Source organism: Perissodus microlepis, chromosome 17 (genome assembly GCF_051167445.1).
Source record: "Perissodus microlepis isolate ML-2025 ecotype Zambia chromosome 17, ASM5116744v1, whole genome shotgun sequence".
NCBI lineage: Eukaryota > Metazoa > Chordata > Actinopteri > Cichliformes > Cichlidae > Perissodus > Perissodus microlepis.
This window is the reverse complement of record NC_140477.1, coordinates 19055092-19072020: the sequence shown is the minus strand read 5'-3', so window position 1 is coordinate 19072020 and position 16929 is coordinate 19055092.

Genomic DNA, 16929 nt, shown 5'->3' with positions numbered 1-16929 from the left:
TTTCTTTTTAGGTTTGTTATTTTTCAAATTCTACATTTATTAAGTTATGCAGGCTTGTTTGCACTACAAGGCTAAATAATTATATAAACTTTTCTCAATCTAAATAGTGTTCTTTGGTAGAATTAAAAAATAAGTGTAGTGCAGGTCTATGATGATTTTTGGTGCTACTATCATCTAGTTCTGATTCTGGTTCTGTCTTGGTTAAATCCCAAGTAGTCCTGATTTTGAACTGTTGTTGTCCTGTTTTAATTCCGGATCAGTTCTGGGTCTGGTTGAATTGGGGTTTAGTCCCTGTGTCTTGATACAGCCCTGACCTTGTTCTGCCTTGCTGCTTAATTAGAACACTAGTTTAAGGTGTCCTGCAGATGTGATATATATTTTTCCCTATATGAAGTCATTCTTTTTTGAACAAACCTCAAAACAGAGCCAATTAATCTTTCAGTTATTTCTACCCCCCCCCCCAAAAAAAAAAAAAAAAAAAAAAATCCCACATGCATACCACCCTTTAGGGCTAAGCCCCGGGTGTTTCAAATGTCTGGCTCCGCCTCTGGTACAATGTATAGTTTATTGATACCTAGCCAATATAATCCACTTGAAATGCTTTACTCAACAACCTTACCTGACTAAATCTAGGCCAGTTGAATTGATATTCGGTGATTTTAAGGACACACATTTTACTCCAAGCTGAACCCATACAGCTATTTATTTTACCATGTATTTATTTCATTACTATTTTCATAACCAATTTGATTCGTGTACATTTGAACGAATTGAGTTCTGTAGGGTTAAGGATGCAGGGAAATCCATTATTTCAAAATACAGTGTTGAGGTTTACTTCTTCTTGACCTCACCGATCCTTTTGATATCCCAGCTGAAGAAGAGTCCGGGGCTGGCCTGTGTCCCCCTCCTCAGTAGTTTTCCACTAATTCTATTGTTCAGTCTCGGAGGGCGGGTGTTTGTCCTCTCCCCAGGCTAGTAACTGTGTAACTCTCATTTTACGACAGGCAGACCCCCACTGTCAATAAATTCTTCCCTCCATACAGAGACACGCCAAAGTTTATAGATAAACCAACTGATTTGGCACGTTAGAGGTCAGGGTTCAGCAACTTAATGTCATTCTTGAGAGCTTTAAGGTCGCATGAAATGTTTTGAGCACACAAATCCACTATTGTCCTTAAAACAGGGGTTGACAATGTCATTCTAACAAAACCAACACTTACGAATCATTTCCTGTTCTTCTGATCTCCAGCTGCACCCTATTATCCAAGCAAACCTAAGTACATTGTATTGTAATCATTGTTTTATTGTACTCACAATAGACAAAAACCTAAGCGTAGACGTAAGTGACTTTGCAAAATGTCCCAAATTCAGCAGCAGTGCCGAACATGTCGCAAACAGCTCCACATTTTCCTCCCTCTGTACCTGGATAGTTCCTGCAGCACCAAAGAACTCCACCTGTCCCTCTCCTCCTCCTCATGTTCTGTGTTATGATTTACTATTGCGTTTGTGTTTCCATGAGCTTAGGATCTGCTTTTATTATCAAGCGAGTGAACCGTGATGCATGTTTACAGTCATAGTTAGGATATCACTAATGATTAGCTTCAAATTGTCCCCAAATTATTAAGCTATATGAGCACACCGAGGTTGAACAAGGCGCAGGCCTTAATCACACGGTGAGACACTGCAAACTTTTCTTTCAGTTTTATTTTTGGATGCAATGTTAAAATTTGAGCTTTATTTTTTTTATTCTTGCCTGATGACAATAAAGCAAACTGACAGTTTGAGTGAAAAATTGCAATTTTTTAAAGGTGCACTTGAATCCCTTACTGCGAAAATAATGGAATGAATTAAATGAACTCATTTATTTTTTCTTTTGCTGCACATTATTCATTGCCAACACAAAATCATGATGCATCTGCATTATTCTTTTCTTCCTGAACCCAGACGATGATCTTGAGATGAGAGCTCGACTTATTATCAAAGATTTAATGTGCAGTTTGTAAGTTTTGTGGTCGTCTTTCAGGAGATGTTTATTTCTTGTGTTTCAAGCCTCGCAAACTGCAACTTTAATCTGTGGAGCAATACAACCAGTGCAGTGTCTCTGGTACTTGATGGAAACACTGCAAAGCTCTGATAAGAATCTGGCACCAGATGACCACCAGATATAAATACATCTTAGCTTGTTTTCACTTTGATTTCTTTGAACCACTTTGGTACCAAAAACACTCAAGAAAGTGCTGTGTGTGGAATTTTCTCGGACTGTTATTGCAGTTTTGCGTAAAATAGGGAACTTCTAATCTTTTAAAGGTTTCTTTTCAGTTCAGATGTTAAGAAATGGAACACACGAAGCAAAATTTGACCGGCTTTTAAAAGCCACTTTAGCTAGAAATGTTTGAGCTCTGTTTCCCATTGTGTTACTGAGGTCAGAGCTCAGTCTGATTTTACAAATACATTTCAGTCACCACAGTGAAAGAAAGTAATTTCTGCCTCCTGCCCATTCTGGGACCTTACAGCAGCTTAAAAAACTGGCATATGAAAGACAAGCCAACTGGATGTGCAGCAGAGCTGGCTTGGCTTTGTGGCTTTTCTGAACTAACCCTGTGCTCAATTTAGATTTATATGATAAGACCTCATTATAATTGGGATTCACTGTCTCCTATCTTTCACCAACTCTTGCTTGTTTCTGCCTTCTTTTTGCCACCAGTGAGTGCCTTAAAGACTGGAAGAGAAAGTAAAAGCCAAAAAGAAAAGGTGTCTAGAAGGATGTTCATGTTTATAGCAGGTTTAATAACCACAAGATCACAGTGGGGGGTGGGGGGAACAAAAGCTCTAATAAATAATAGTTTTTAAAGTTTGCACACAACACAAATTTAATGCTACGGTCACTCTAGAGTGGTCAGAGACCGCAGTGCCACCAAAATTATTTAAACTGTGTGCAATGAACTTGCAATCTCGTTGCATTTGAAATGGCTGCTTGGAGGAGTGTCTCTGACAGCAAAATAATAAATAAAAAATATATTCAATCATCGGCCAACCACCACTTTTTTTCCTAGTTGCAAGGTTGCTGTTCAATTTTCTGTCCTCCAGTGTGACTGAGCCACAAATCATCAAACTATGGCAACCATATTGCTCTTCATCTCCCAAAGGTCTGGCAATTTTTAAAAGGAAAAGCAGAAGAAAAAAAATATACTGTTGAATTTTTCTTTATCAACACATTTTTAAACTTTCCTCTGCCACAAATGTGCAGGGGCAAAGGTTGGTTCACCCAACATTTCGTTCCATGTATGAAGACTACATATGTTAACATATATTCATTCAACCGGAGTTAAATGTCACCCACAGTAAACTGCAGTTCTTCTGGTCTGTGCAGAAGTTTGATGTGAATGTGTGATGTTTGTGGTTTAATGAAGTGGCTTTCAGGGTAAAGGTGCAGAAAATGTTGGAATGCACAGGGATGTGAAGTCAGTTTATTCGTCTGTTATTTGAGGTTTAGTGTTTTGTGTTTTAAATGATGTACAACTAAAGTGTATTTGAAAAATTTACGTTTTACGAAGAACACGTGAACAGTTTTGAGAGTTTCTAGATGTTAAAGAAAACCGCCCACTGGTACTGATGCTTTTACCAACAGCCTTTTCTTTGTACATCAGCGCTGCCATTGTTTGTCCTTGTACCATTGTTGTTGGAAACAGTTGGTTTGGAAGAACTGGACCAAGTTTAAAAGCATTAAAATGGACAGTAACAGCACTACCAGTAACCACAACTGGTCTGGACTGGACTGAAGCCCAAATCGGTGACTCTTCTTAGGAAGTGGAGAAGTGGGCAGAAAAATCCAGATCTAGGAAGTCCAAATATCCAATAAAGATTTATACATAAGGAAAGTTGTTGTGTTTCATTTTGTCATAGTGTGCCATCACACGAACAATCAACATACAATCTTTGACTTTAATCTTTTAGTGTTTCACATACCTAGAAGATGTTGTTTGGACCTTCTGTTAACACCCTCTGATCCTTCATGAAAAATTGGTTAAATGCCTCTTGGAGTGCCTTTCAGATCTTCCAAGTTGAGGACATCACTAATACACATTTTGTTCAACACTCATTCCACTGTGTTACACTAATTATGGCAACTAGACCAACCTGCTTGTTACTTTCCTGTTAAATACCGTATCGTTTTTAAAATCCTTTTGTATACTTTTAAAATTTTAAATAACCTGACGCCCAGTTACCTAACAGAACTTCTCGACGTGTATAGCCCCAAGAGAGCACTCAGATCCTCTAACCAACTGCTCTTAGTGCAACAAAGGCCCTGACGAAAGACTAGAGGGGACTGAGCTTTTGCAATTGCCGCACCCAAACTCTGGAATAATCTTCCTATCGATGTCCGCATGTCAGATTCCATTCAATCGTTTAAATCACGCTTAAAAACTCACCTGTTCCATCTAGCTTTTGAAGCAAATTAGTTTGGACTTCCACCTGGTCTGCAGTTGTGCTATGTAACTGTAACTATAACTGTTGCCTTTGTTGTAATCTGCTTTGCTACCTTGTGTGAAGCACTTTGATGGACACGGTCCTTTTTAAATGTGCTATAGAAATAAAATATTGATTGATTGAAATCTTGAACTGTAAGGGAGCACTTTAAGTTGACGGGGTTAAAGTTCACTTAGCTGGTTGAACTGAGATAAAGGTTACACTGACTGTGTGTGACATGCTCAGTGTATGGAGAAACTGTGACCATATGGATCATGTGACCTGTCTGTAGGTCAGGGGTTTTTTCCATCTGGTAAACAGTTTGACAGACGAAACGAAGCAGGCCTCCATTGAAGAACAGAGATTCCACAGTTCCAGTTAACTGGATGGCGAGCCAACCAAAGATCGTCGTTATTACGATCGTCCAGGCATCTTTGAAGCCAGAGCTTCGTTCCCATTTCATGGTGGGACAGATACCTGCGAGACTTCAGCCTTCCTTTTCCTTTTTTGGATGTTGTCAGAAGGTTAAATAAACAATTTTAAAAAGTTGACTTTCCTATGAAGTCTTTCATAATTCAGGCTTTACAGGGTTAAAAAATGTATTGAAAAGTATTCAATTCTTAACATTCAGACTTTGAGACCAAGATGGACATGAGTTTTGCAGTAAAAGCTTCAGATCAAGTCTAACACGCTTACTCTGAGGTGTAAGCGACTAAGGCTTAGGTGGCGAGTTTCAGGAAAAGTGAGTGAGCAGACAGGTGAAGTCCTTCTCCCTACAGGTACACAAGTCCAAAGGTCATTGGCTGGTTTTGAACACATTACGTCAGAAGAAGCGGCACAGAGCAGGTTAGTGAGGGATGGGACACAAAACCATTGTGGTGAAAGAATTCATGAGGGTTTTCAGAGCAGGTATGAGAAGGGCAACCTGAGCAGGAGGGCTCCACCCACAGGCAGAACTGAGGAGCCCACAACTCCACCTGAAAACTCAAAAAGGCTCTTAAAACTCCCTCTAGCATCCTCAGTCCTACTTAATCACAAATATGATTCTGTGTGAGTTGTAGCGTCAGTTTCCTGTTAGCTAACAGTGACACCTGGTGTGCTCTTGTGCTGCTGTAGTCTGTCAGCTTCGAGGTTCAACGCGTTGTGCATTCAGAGATGTGACAAGCTTGAAGCAGTCGGGCCGCTCTGACCTCAACAACGTCAAACTCTCAGATCTAAAGCTCGCTGGATATTTTCTTTCCATTCTCTGCAAACACACGAGTCCTACTTAAGTTTTGAAATCTGCAGCTTTGTGAAGAACTATATATATTTTTTTCTGTTTTCTGAATATAAACCAGCATTTGTGAGAGACAGCTGCAATGATGTTCATTCATATTGAGAGACAAAAGAGCTTCAGAGGATTAATCAGCTTTCGTCCTCATTTATTCAGGCATCACAGGAAGGCCTGTCTGCGTGTTTCTCAGCAGAAATCTGTGTTTAACTGACAAACACACACCTCCAACAGCCTGAAGCGAGGACACGGCGAGCTTTACTCAGAGGAGCCTCCTGTTTGCAATTCACAGGAATTGGAAGCACATCTGCCATCAAACTCCTGACAGACACTGGGCTCTGCCACGTTCATACTCCCTGCACAGATGTAGAAATTATTAGTGAATAATCTGTTTTTAGATTTAGAGCAATCAGGAATTTAAGAAAACCATGCTTTCCTACACTCAACACATGATAACCTGGTGAGATTCTTGAAGAGAAAAGAAAAAGGAAAGCACAAACTTGCGCTTAACCTACTCCCATTGTTTTCCCACAGAGCTCCCAGCTGATGTGTTCAGCAGCTGCCTGTGCAGCCTGAGTATTTGTCCTTTTCCCTTTATTGCTGTTTCTCTGCTTTGACCTTTATTTGTGTGTTAGGGAAGAAATCTCAGCAGCAAATCTCACTTTTTGGGGCTCTTGCTCTGAACAGATCAGCCACTGATGAAAGAAGTGACATCACTGCCCCTCTGTGTTCATAGCTGAGAACTGCACTGCAGCGCCATGAATTCTAAACATCTAGATTCAGTTTTTCCACAACCAACACAAATTTATGGAGACGAATAAATCACTTATCCTAGATCATGCTCAGCACGAGGTATAGTGTCGCTTTGGTATGAGTTCAACTTCACTCACCCATCAGACTATGTGTGCACATGTACACAGGTCCATAAGTAATTTGGTTTGATTAATTAAGATGTGCAGTGCAGAATTTCAGCTTTAAGTGTTTAAGAATTACACCCTGAATTTGGATACAGCCTGTGAGTGCCCGTTATGGGCTTTTGTAGGGCTTTGGAGCGTGATGTCACGGGGGTGGGCGTGGAAAGGATTTTGGCCCGATCCGCCATTTTGGGGGTCTAAACAAAGCACAAGCGAAAAAGGAGCGAAGGCACACACGACAGCCATGGTTCGTTCTTGCTGTGTGGTCGGCTGCAATGTTCGATCGCACGACCGGCAAGAGAATAAGCTTGAAAAGGGTTTGTCTTTTCATTCTTTCCCAACCTGGAAGCAACATGAGGCAGCTTGTGTATCGATGTTACCAAAGGAAGGCCTGGATAGCAGCTGTGAGACGAGCTGATATCCAGTTCTCTTCCATCTCCAAATATCTGTTGGTGCTCCGGACATTTTCATTCCGGTAAGTTGTAAATATGTTCATATCACTCTTTATAGCCTATTAGTTTGATTTTCGATGCACTCTGAGCTCATAGCAAATTAGAACAAACATCCTACTGAGTGATTTTGCAGAACTACCTTCTATTTATAGAGTTGCTAATTATTTGGCATTATTGCAGCAAACCAGCCTATGAAATGGATGAAACATCATGACTGGGTTCCAGCGCTACACAAGGGACCTGCTTCAAACATACCACCATGCCAATCAGATTACTTCTTCCATGTCAGGGTGAAGAGGTGACCCTCCTGGATAAGATGGTGAAGGTTTGGTGAACAGTGTGGTAGTAAAACCAGGGAAAAATGAAACCTGCTCCTGTTAAATATTCTTAAGTCTTTTGCTGTATAAATAGCGGTATTTTTTCAAAAGATACAGTAAATAAAGTAATGTTAGTAGTGGGTGATATCATGTAAACACTCATGATTTTATGTAAACATTTTGTCATTTGTAAACTATAAATGATATGGATTCTACATTGTAACGGATGTGATGTTCTATAAAGTGGTTTTAATAAAAAAAAAAAAAAAAGAGGCAAAAATTAGTTTGTTTCTTTATTATATTTTTGAACAGTAGGACTCAGTCAGTACATATTCAGTAAATGCAAATTATTTACATGGCAGTGCACAACAGGCATAAATCTAGACCCCAAGATAAAACATTATGGCATTATAGCAGTGACAACTCCTCCACAGTAGCAGGTGGGATTTTTCTTTTTTGAGGACGGCTCCTTTTACCTTCAATACGGATGGTCTGTTTATGTTTTGATCAAGAGCCTTTTTTTGGGCAGCTGAAGAGGAGAAGTCTATCTTATGGCCAACCTCTGGCTGTATCTTGGTCATATTACCCAGCAAAACCCAGTATGCAGGTTCATCTGTAACAGTCCTTGTGCCACAGATCAACACTGTTGCTTCTACATTAAACAGAAGAGCAGTGACATGGGTGCAGGTCTCCACGACTCCGGCCTTACAGGTGCAGTGGGCGTCTTCAACCTTCCCTGTGATGCTCACAGTGACCCATGGCTGCAATGCTGGTTCATTCAGTCTTTGAGTGCAGGACCTGAAACACACACAGACAAAGTTCATTTGAAGACAAGAACTATGAGCCAAGGCCGACATAAATGTGTTTTATCTACTTTATCATCAATGTAACAAAGTGTTTAGAAAGTTAGCACATACATGTAATTTTCATTTCTTTATGTGTCCATCGCTGCAAGTTATAGTGTAAATCTGCCTGTTCTCTGTCAGAAACCTGCCTGCAGAAAATGAACCTCAAGTATGTCATGTGTAATGTAATCACTTTAGAGATGGAGAAAGGATAAAGTGACAATTATGAATCATTTAATATGATAAGGAGATTCTGCAGGTCATTAATCAATGTATAAAATTAAAATAAAATGTATTTTTAGTGACACAAGATACAAATTTGTAAGCAAGATGTATAATTAGAATTATTTATAATAAATATGAATAAATCATTGCAATTTCTTTAACCATAAAGAATAACTAAATCCTTCAGGACAATGTCACAGCAATGCACTGAACTCACTATGTTATCCACCTAACAGCCTCCACATGTTCTCACTGTAATTTCCCCTCATGAATGAATTTATGCTGCACTAATGTGAATGTTTGCAGGGAAATCAAACGCATTTCACACGCAGTACTCGAGCTGACTTACCTTTGTTTGAATGACGACTTGTACGCGCTGATTCCACAGATAAGGTACGAAAATATGTCAGGCTACGTCAATAGCAGTTGGTCTTCAGGGTTTCTACTCCACAGCCGTATTTCATACGGGTCCACATTTCCAATGCAGCTATTTTCTGCAAGTACGGCTGCTTCCCCTCTGAACGAAATCGGTCTCTATACAGTCCATTCTCTGTTGAGCTGCTTTTAAGCATCTTGTAATCGTCGTTCCAACACAGTGTGTTTGTTTTGATTCGTAGACCCCGAAAATGATGCTGTGCTCGCACAATGCATTGCAGCGTGACGTCAACTCCAAAGCCCTATTCATGTGCCGCGTCTGCGTAGCTCGTGACGTCACGGAAAGATGAAAGGAAATTCGATTGGCTATGATCTGCTGCAACGTCACATAGGCATGAGGTCTTAAATACCTCTTGCCTATGTGACATTTAGACATTATGCTCATTTGTTGGCACATGTTGAACAGTCGGCGCTCTCTCAGGAAACGTCTCACGCTTTTAACACAAACCAAGAAAATAACATTTGTGACTCTGCAATGGCAATGCTAAAGGAAAATGAATATTCAATCGTGGTCACGCCAGACCAGATTTTGCCACCAATCAATAAGTACTTCAAAAAGCTCTCGGAAATTGAGTGGTACTTTATACAAAGTGGCACATGCAACGCCAACATACAAGGCATTCTTGCTGACATGCTTTCTGAAATCATTCAGACTGCCTCTGCCAGCATCCTAAAAATAGCCCTTCCTGATGTTCAGGATCGTAACGTGAAAGAATGTCTGGTGCTTTTAGATGAGGGGAAAATAAGGCCGTCCCTCGGAGACTCGATCTCAGCGGTCTTCGCCAGCGCTCTTAATGTCCCGAAAAAGCGATGTAAGAGGGCTGTAAAGCTGACACGCATGGTTGAGGAAGAGATCTCCGAAAAGATCAGCTCAATAGTTGCACTGCTCGCACAAAGCCCTGATTTCCCGGAAGACCCCACCATTTATGTTAGTGGTACATTTAGTAATATTAAAAAACTACACCGCATGGTTCGTCGCGCTGCCTCATGCCTTAAAGAGCTTGTAGGTAAGCTGCGCTGCCAGCGCCCGACAAGCGGGTCTGATACCAGTCCATTTGATTCTGATACAGAAAGTACGGATGCAAACATCTCAGTGCAAACACCAATCACTGAGATTTCTCTTAATCCCTCTCGCTCATGGAGCTTCAATGAAGAGATGATAGAGGATGAAAATTCAGATCAGGAGGGGGAAGAAATTGAGCTTCCAGAAGGATCAGGTGTAGCAAAAGAAGGTGAAATAAAACCAACTGCTGAAACCGAAAGTATCCGAGCTCTAACCCCTGTAGAACAGGCTGTAGTTGACGTCATCCATGAGATACTTGGTGAAATGGATTCAAGTAGCGTAGAGCCCTGTGAGAAATATCGCTCAAACAAACCTGCCTCTAATTCAGAATTATTTAATTCAGGAGACTTCTTCTCCAGATGTGTGCCATCCACCTCAAGCACTGGGCTAAAAGCACGCAAACACCACTTTTCCATGTTTGCAAAAAGACAGTTTGAAACAATGAAAAAAGAGCTAAAACACACAATAAAGACAAACAGGAAATATTTTGTTTGTCTAAATAACCTTTGCAAATACCCAAAGTATGAAACAGTGGCCTCTGATGAAAGCATAGTTTTCATCCTGCCAGGGTCAGTACCTGAAACTCCTCGTCCCCAGAGTGCAAACTCTGATCGAGCCCCTTCCCGAAATACGCTTCTTTGTTACCCAAGTTCTTCTTCAGTGGACTTTGACCATTAGATCAGACGTTAATCAATTATATGATACACTCACAAAGAAAGAAGAAGTCCCTATATTCGAAAAAACATTGGAAAACATTAAAAGTAGTGGGGAAATCAGAACTTTTTCTAAGGAGGTAACAGCTAAAATGTTCGATCTGTTTATGACGAATCGAGTGCATCAAATTCCCGTAGCTCAAAGCGGGAGATCCCTCTCAGACACAGTCATCTCCAGGACTCCACAAACAGTAGATGGCTCAAAGCGTCCCTTTTCTCCTGAAGTCCTCTATGTCCTCATAGAAGACGCGGCAGAAAAGTTTTTGCAAAACCTTTTACTGTGGGTGGAGAAAAAAGAAAATTATCAAATGATTAAAACTGAGAGGGTGTCTGGGGACATCCAGCACATTCTTAAAAGAACACAGACCCCAACACAGGAAATAAGAACAGAGTCAGATAACAATGGAAAGGAATGTGCAGCATCAACACCAAAACCCGGAAGCATTTCTCCAGAAAAATGCTCTCTGGTATCCATTGACTCACCTCCAATGGCAAAACCTAAGAGCGTTTCTCCAGAAAAATGCTCTCTGGTATCCATTGACTCACCTCCAATGGCAAAACCTAAGAGTGTTTCTCCAGAAAAATGCTCTGCAAGCATTTCAGGCTCTCTTAAAGATTCCTTTGAAATATTAGAGATGGGTGTTGTGTCAGGGTCGTCTTCTGATGTTAAGAAAATGTCCATTGACCTCTCCTTTTTGCTCTTTAAGACACTTCTTGTAAAATGTAAGTCTAAGACCATGCAGTCTGTGGCTAAGATCGCAAGTACTTCAAGAGAAATACACACTCTCATCAACCATCTGACAGAGTTGATACAGCCTGAACTCAGCAGCACAGAGTCCGCCATAAATCTGATAAATGACAAGGATCAGTTCATTAAGAAAATGGCCAAATCCCTCATCAAGGAGTTTGGCTCCCCAGACAATGTCTTAAATGCTGCGATGTCAAATGATTCATCTTTTGACAAGGCTGTGATAAGTCATTTGAAATTCGGGCTCCCCAGTCCTCCAGAAAAGTCCCAAATTTCCAGGTTTTTTTCAGCAGTGTTAAAAGCTTTTTTAAAACACTTTAGGTGCTGCTTTAAAGGGCAGCAATGATTAAATGATGATTTTGGCTTTTTCCTGCCGCCCTGCTTCTTTTAAAATCTTGAAACAGGGAGGAAACTTGTGATTTGGCACGTTATTTAAAAAAAAATCATATACAAAATATCATATATATCAAAATAATTCAAATAAAACAATAATATCAAATAAAAACATTCAGACTGTTGTCTTGTTTTTCTACGTTGTCAAATATGTAACAAGTTGAGTGTGTGTATTCTGGTCATTAGTATTTTTTTAATATTTTTTTTTTCATTTTTAATGTATTCGAGCTGAATTCGGGGTGCGAGGTAGTTGTTTACTACAGCATGTTTGTATAGACACTATGGAGTTCTGAGCTACTAGGAAGTAGGAAGAGGCTGACTTAACCACCCCTCCCTCCTCCCACACATACAAGATTTATTTAAATTTGTAGGATCTGATCTCTTTCAGAACCCAGCTTTGCTCTCAGGAGGTAGGAGTTAGTCTGAAACTTCAAAATGAGGTGGCCAGCTCTCTTCCATGTGTGTGACATAAGCGACAGAATCTGACAAAAAACTTGAATATTTTTCTGTCCTTTGAACATCCAATACGTACAAATAGAATAGAATAATGCTTTAAATGTCCCACAAGGGGAAATTTGGTTGCGTCAGCAGCAAAAAGAAAAACAAAAATACACACAGAACTGGACACAGAACAGAAACACAATTTTTACATATTTTACATACAAACCCAGGTTGTAGTGTGCAAACAGAGCAGGATACTGAAATATGTTTAAATAGTTAAGAATATTTAGAATATTTTGAAAAGTGCAGGTTGTGTATTGTACCTGTGCATTAAAAAGTAGACATGTAACTTCCAATAAGTTCGTTTATATATAGACTGAGAGAAGTAATGTGCAAGTTATAACAGCAGAAGTTGTTACAGCACTGATGTAAACCTCTATGTTTGTTGGGAGCAGTTTTGATTGTGCAGTCTGACAGCTGTAGAGAGGAAGGACCTGCAGAAACGCTCCTTCATGCATCTAGGATGCAGCAGTCTGTCACTGAAGGAGCTCTGCAGTTCAGAAATATTTACATGCACGGGGTGGGAGACTCTGTCCATCAGAGAAGTTATTTTGGCCAGAGTCCTTCTGTCTCCCACCACCTGCACTGGATCCAGGGTGCATCCCAGTAGTGATGTGTCAGTCGTGAACGAAAAGGCTCTAAGAGCCGCTAGTCAATGACTTTATTTATTTTCTGCTGTGTTTTACTTGCATCTATTTGAAAGATTGAGTGTAAACAAAAAAAATATTTTATTTTATGTGCTGGAATGTGCAGAAAATAGGTTTAAATGTTAAACTATTTTCTTCAAGTCAGAGAATGGTGCATATAATTTAATTTTTACTTGATGCATAAAGTTAAAAGGTTAAAACTGATAAAACAAGTAAAAAAAAAAAGACTTTTCCATTTGATTACATTTTGTATGATGGATTATGCAGAAAAAATAGAATTGGGCTGAAAGATCTATCACTTTATTACCTATTCAGGTTGTAAATCGTGTTTTTAAAAACTTTTGAAAATAAGTAATCAGTAAAGTAACGGAATTACTTTTTTGGGGAAGTAATCAGTTAGTTACTGATTACTTTTTTCAAGTAACTTGACCAACACTGCACTCCGCACACGAGCCTTGGATGAGGGGGGAGGGGCGGTAGTTACACTCAGTAGCACAGGAACGGAGCGGGAGGGAGAGACAGAGAAAGAGAGAGCCAGGGACAATAGAAAGGTATAGTAATCATCCACAACTATTTTCAGTTGCAGATGATAAAGGATTCAGAAAGTTTATTCATGCAGGCCCATACGACAGAGAATATGCATCTTTTTTTGGTTTTCATATTTTAATTTATATTTAATTGTGTTGTGATTTGCAGTGTTTTGTGTTGTTTCACTTTAAATTGGTTTAAAAGGAAAAAGCTGAAAATTTAAATAGTTAAAAGTTGAACTGTGACTAGTAGGTTTTTGTATTATATGATTTATTTATTACATTTTATGTGGCGTGAATAAATAAAAGTATATTTACGGTGGCCCCTAGAGACAAAGCACGTACAAACTTCAAATCACGTACGAACCCTGAAGCACGTACAAACCCTGAAGCACGTACAAACTCCAAAACACGTAAAAACTCCAAAACACGTAAAAACATGTACAAACTCCAAAACACGTAAAAACTCCAAAACACGTACAAACTCCGAAGCACGTACAAACTCCAAAACACGTAAAAACTCAGAAGCACATAAAAACTCAAAACATGTACAAAAGACAACAGAAGTGCTCCAGGATGCTAGGGGCAGTGTTGAACTTCTGTTACCTAGTGGCTACACAAGCCAGCAAGTACCAACGACTGGATTTGGTGTGTGGTAATAACAGGTAAATGAACTTTTTTTTAAATTTTATTTGACTATATATGAATGGTTGTGTATAAATACACAAACAATACACATATGCTTTCATACTTTCAATTGTGTAATTTAAGTGATCTAGGTAGCTCTGTTTTGGAAGTTCAGAGCTACCTAGTAGGGGTGGGTTTTTATAATCGATTCATCGATTAAAATCGATTCTGGCTTGATTAACGTGAAATCGATTCCTTAAAATCCTGAATCGATTTTTTTAATATAAATTTATTTTGCCCGAAATTCCAGAATCTCAGGTGAAAGATCACAAAATTTCAATAACCACCAAACAGCTAAGACAGTAAATGAGAGCAGGAACACGGATTCTGCACAAAGACATAAACACACAGCGTGGACCCCCGGATCAGAATCAGGTAGATGTCGCCTTTCTCAGCTGACAGTTGGGGCTGAAAGCCGACAGCTCGCTGATCCTGATCTGTCGGACCCACCGACAGATCAGGATGTTTACGCCCTTTTTGTGCTGATTCTAAAGCTGTTAGTCTGATCTCTCTCCAAACAATATTGACTGAACCAGCAGCAAAAGAAGATCCAAATTACCCTTCACATAAACATCGTCATGAATAGAGATTGAAAATGTGACGTCATTCAGGGGCAAAACCGCAAAGGATTCTGGGAACTCGTGGCAAGAGGTACTAGCGCACGCAGGCTTTCAATTGAAATCAGTTACACAGCGATAAAAAGAAACACAAAAAATGGCAAGAAGCTGTTGTATTATTAACTGCAATAGCCGGTCGCATGACAGCCACGGGAAGCCTACGGGTAAAGAGATCGGTTGTTATCGGATTACGTCGTTGAAGAGAAATTGTTCGAGCCATGTTTCCGAAGTAACAAACAGGCGACAGATGGCCTGGATTGCAGCCATTCAAAGACCAAATATAACGTCCCAGAACACTCCAGCTCACATGTTAGTCTGCTCCAAGCATTCCCACAAAGGTCAGTGTTTTGTAGTAGTTAATACGTCATTTTTCATAACATAACTGGTGATATAGGTTACAAGCAAGTCTGGCGCTGAACAGAAATTGTCGTGCTATGCTCCTTTGTGTATTGTGCATAAATAGTGAAGGGGCTGAAGGAAGAACTGATGTGAGTCGAGTGAGTTTCTTTTGCCTGGAGAAGCTGTAAAACAAAATGGAAAACAGATTGACATATGATAAGAAATGAATATTACTGCAAATCAAATAGATTCACTCACTTTAATAAGCTATAAGTGTACTGGTAAACACTTCTCATTTCTAATCATTACGCTTTGGCACATAACACCAGTACCTCAGGTAGACACAGATTTTAAGGAAGAGAGAAAACACCTGGACAATCTTCCATGTGTGACATTTCCTTAAAAAGACTTTTACAGTTGTTCTATAAGCAACAGAGGACAAAGACATGAAGAGGTTTTGATCAGTAACATAAAACAAAGCATAAATAAGGCCATTTGAAACACAGTCCAAGAGTGAGTGTTGTGAGCACAATGAGGACAGTTTTTTTTTTTTTTGCTTTACCTTGTGTTTTAACTTGATGGCCTTCGAGTATGTACGATCAAAATGCATCTGAGTGTACTTTGTACACTTCACAAAAGCAATTGGTAAGGGTGCTACAGGCGGTAACCATAACCAGGTTTATTTCAGAGTTTACTCAAGTGTGAATCGATACATAATGAAAGGTTTAGAACCAAAGCTGACTTATTAACATTTAAATAATTTCCTCTGGGACTAATAAAGTATTCTGATTCTTATGTTCTCTGTGAAATTTTACATGCTGTGTTTACATTAAACTGCAGCAATTAAAGACTTGAAAATATGTTTGGGGGGGGTTTGATGCAATATAAAATCCATCTCAGGTTTCAGACTTGAGTAACAAGTTTCACCTAATAACTGGAATAAACTCATAGTTTTTAGATTCACACTTAGATTTTTTTTTAAACATCCAGTTTATATACAGTAGAGCTCAGGCTGAGCAATAAGTGAGCAATCACTGGTCACTAGAGAAAAAAATGCATTCTCCATCACCAACCAATGAAAAGTTGAATTTCAGGGATTTAGCGGTTGCTCGAAGTCATATTTTTGGGTTGCCAGTGGGTCGCTGGTCGGTCTGTAGGCATGTGTGACTGGAGCTTTAAGTCAATTCAGATTGCTCAGTGAAGAAAATAGTAAAACTGAGCCTCATCAAATTTTAAATGCGAAAGCTCTTTTAGTCCAGTGGTTTAAAAACACGCATGATACATTCAAGTGCACAAATTTAATGTTTAACAAGAACAATCGTGTCACAGAAAAATAAATGGAAATTACATTTTATCTTTGCTCTGAAAGCTAAAATCTGGACTGTTGCACATCCTACATCCAAACAAAAATAACGAATTTAACTTTTAAAGAAAAAAGAAGAATATCAACCCTTGCACACTTTGGCACAAAAATTTCAGGCACGGTTTGTCTATGAGGAAATTTTTAACTGCAAAGTACAACGAAAAAGAGTAGGAAATATATCTGGTGAGATGGGATCTACTGTTTCTTCCTCTTCTGCCAAAATCCTTGTGAGTCAGACATTAAATTTGCCAGCGAGCAAGAATCTTAAACGACAGGAAGAAAAAGCACCTCGGGTTTAACTCACTTATACAAAGTTAGTAACACAATGCCGCTTTTTATCTTAGTGTCAAAGTGTGGCTGGGTGATTTTTTCCTACCAGCAGCTCAGTCTTTAAACCAAAAAAGAA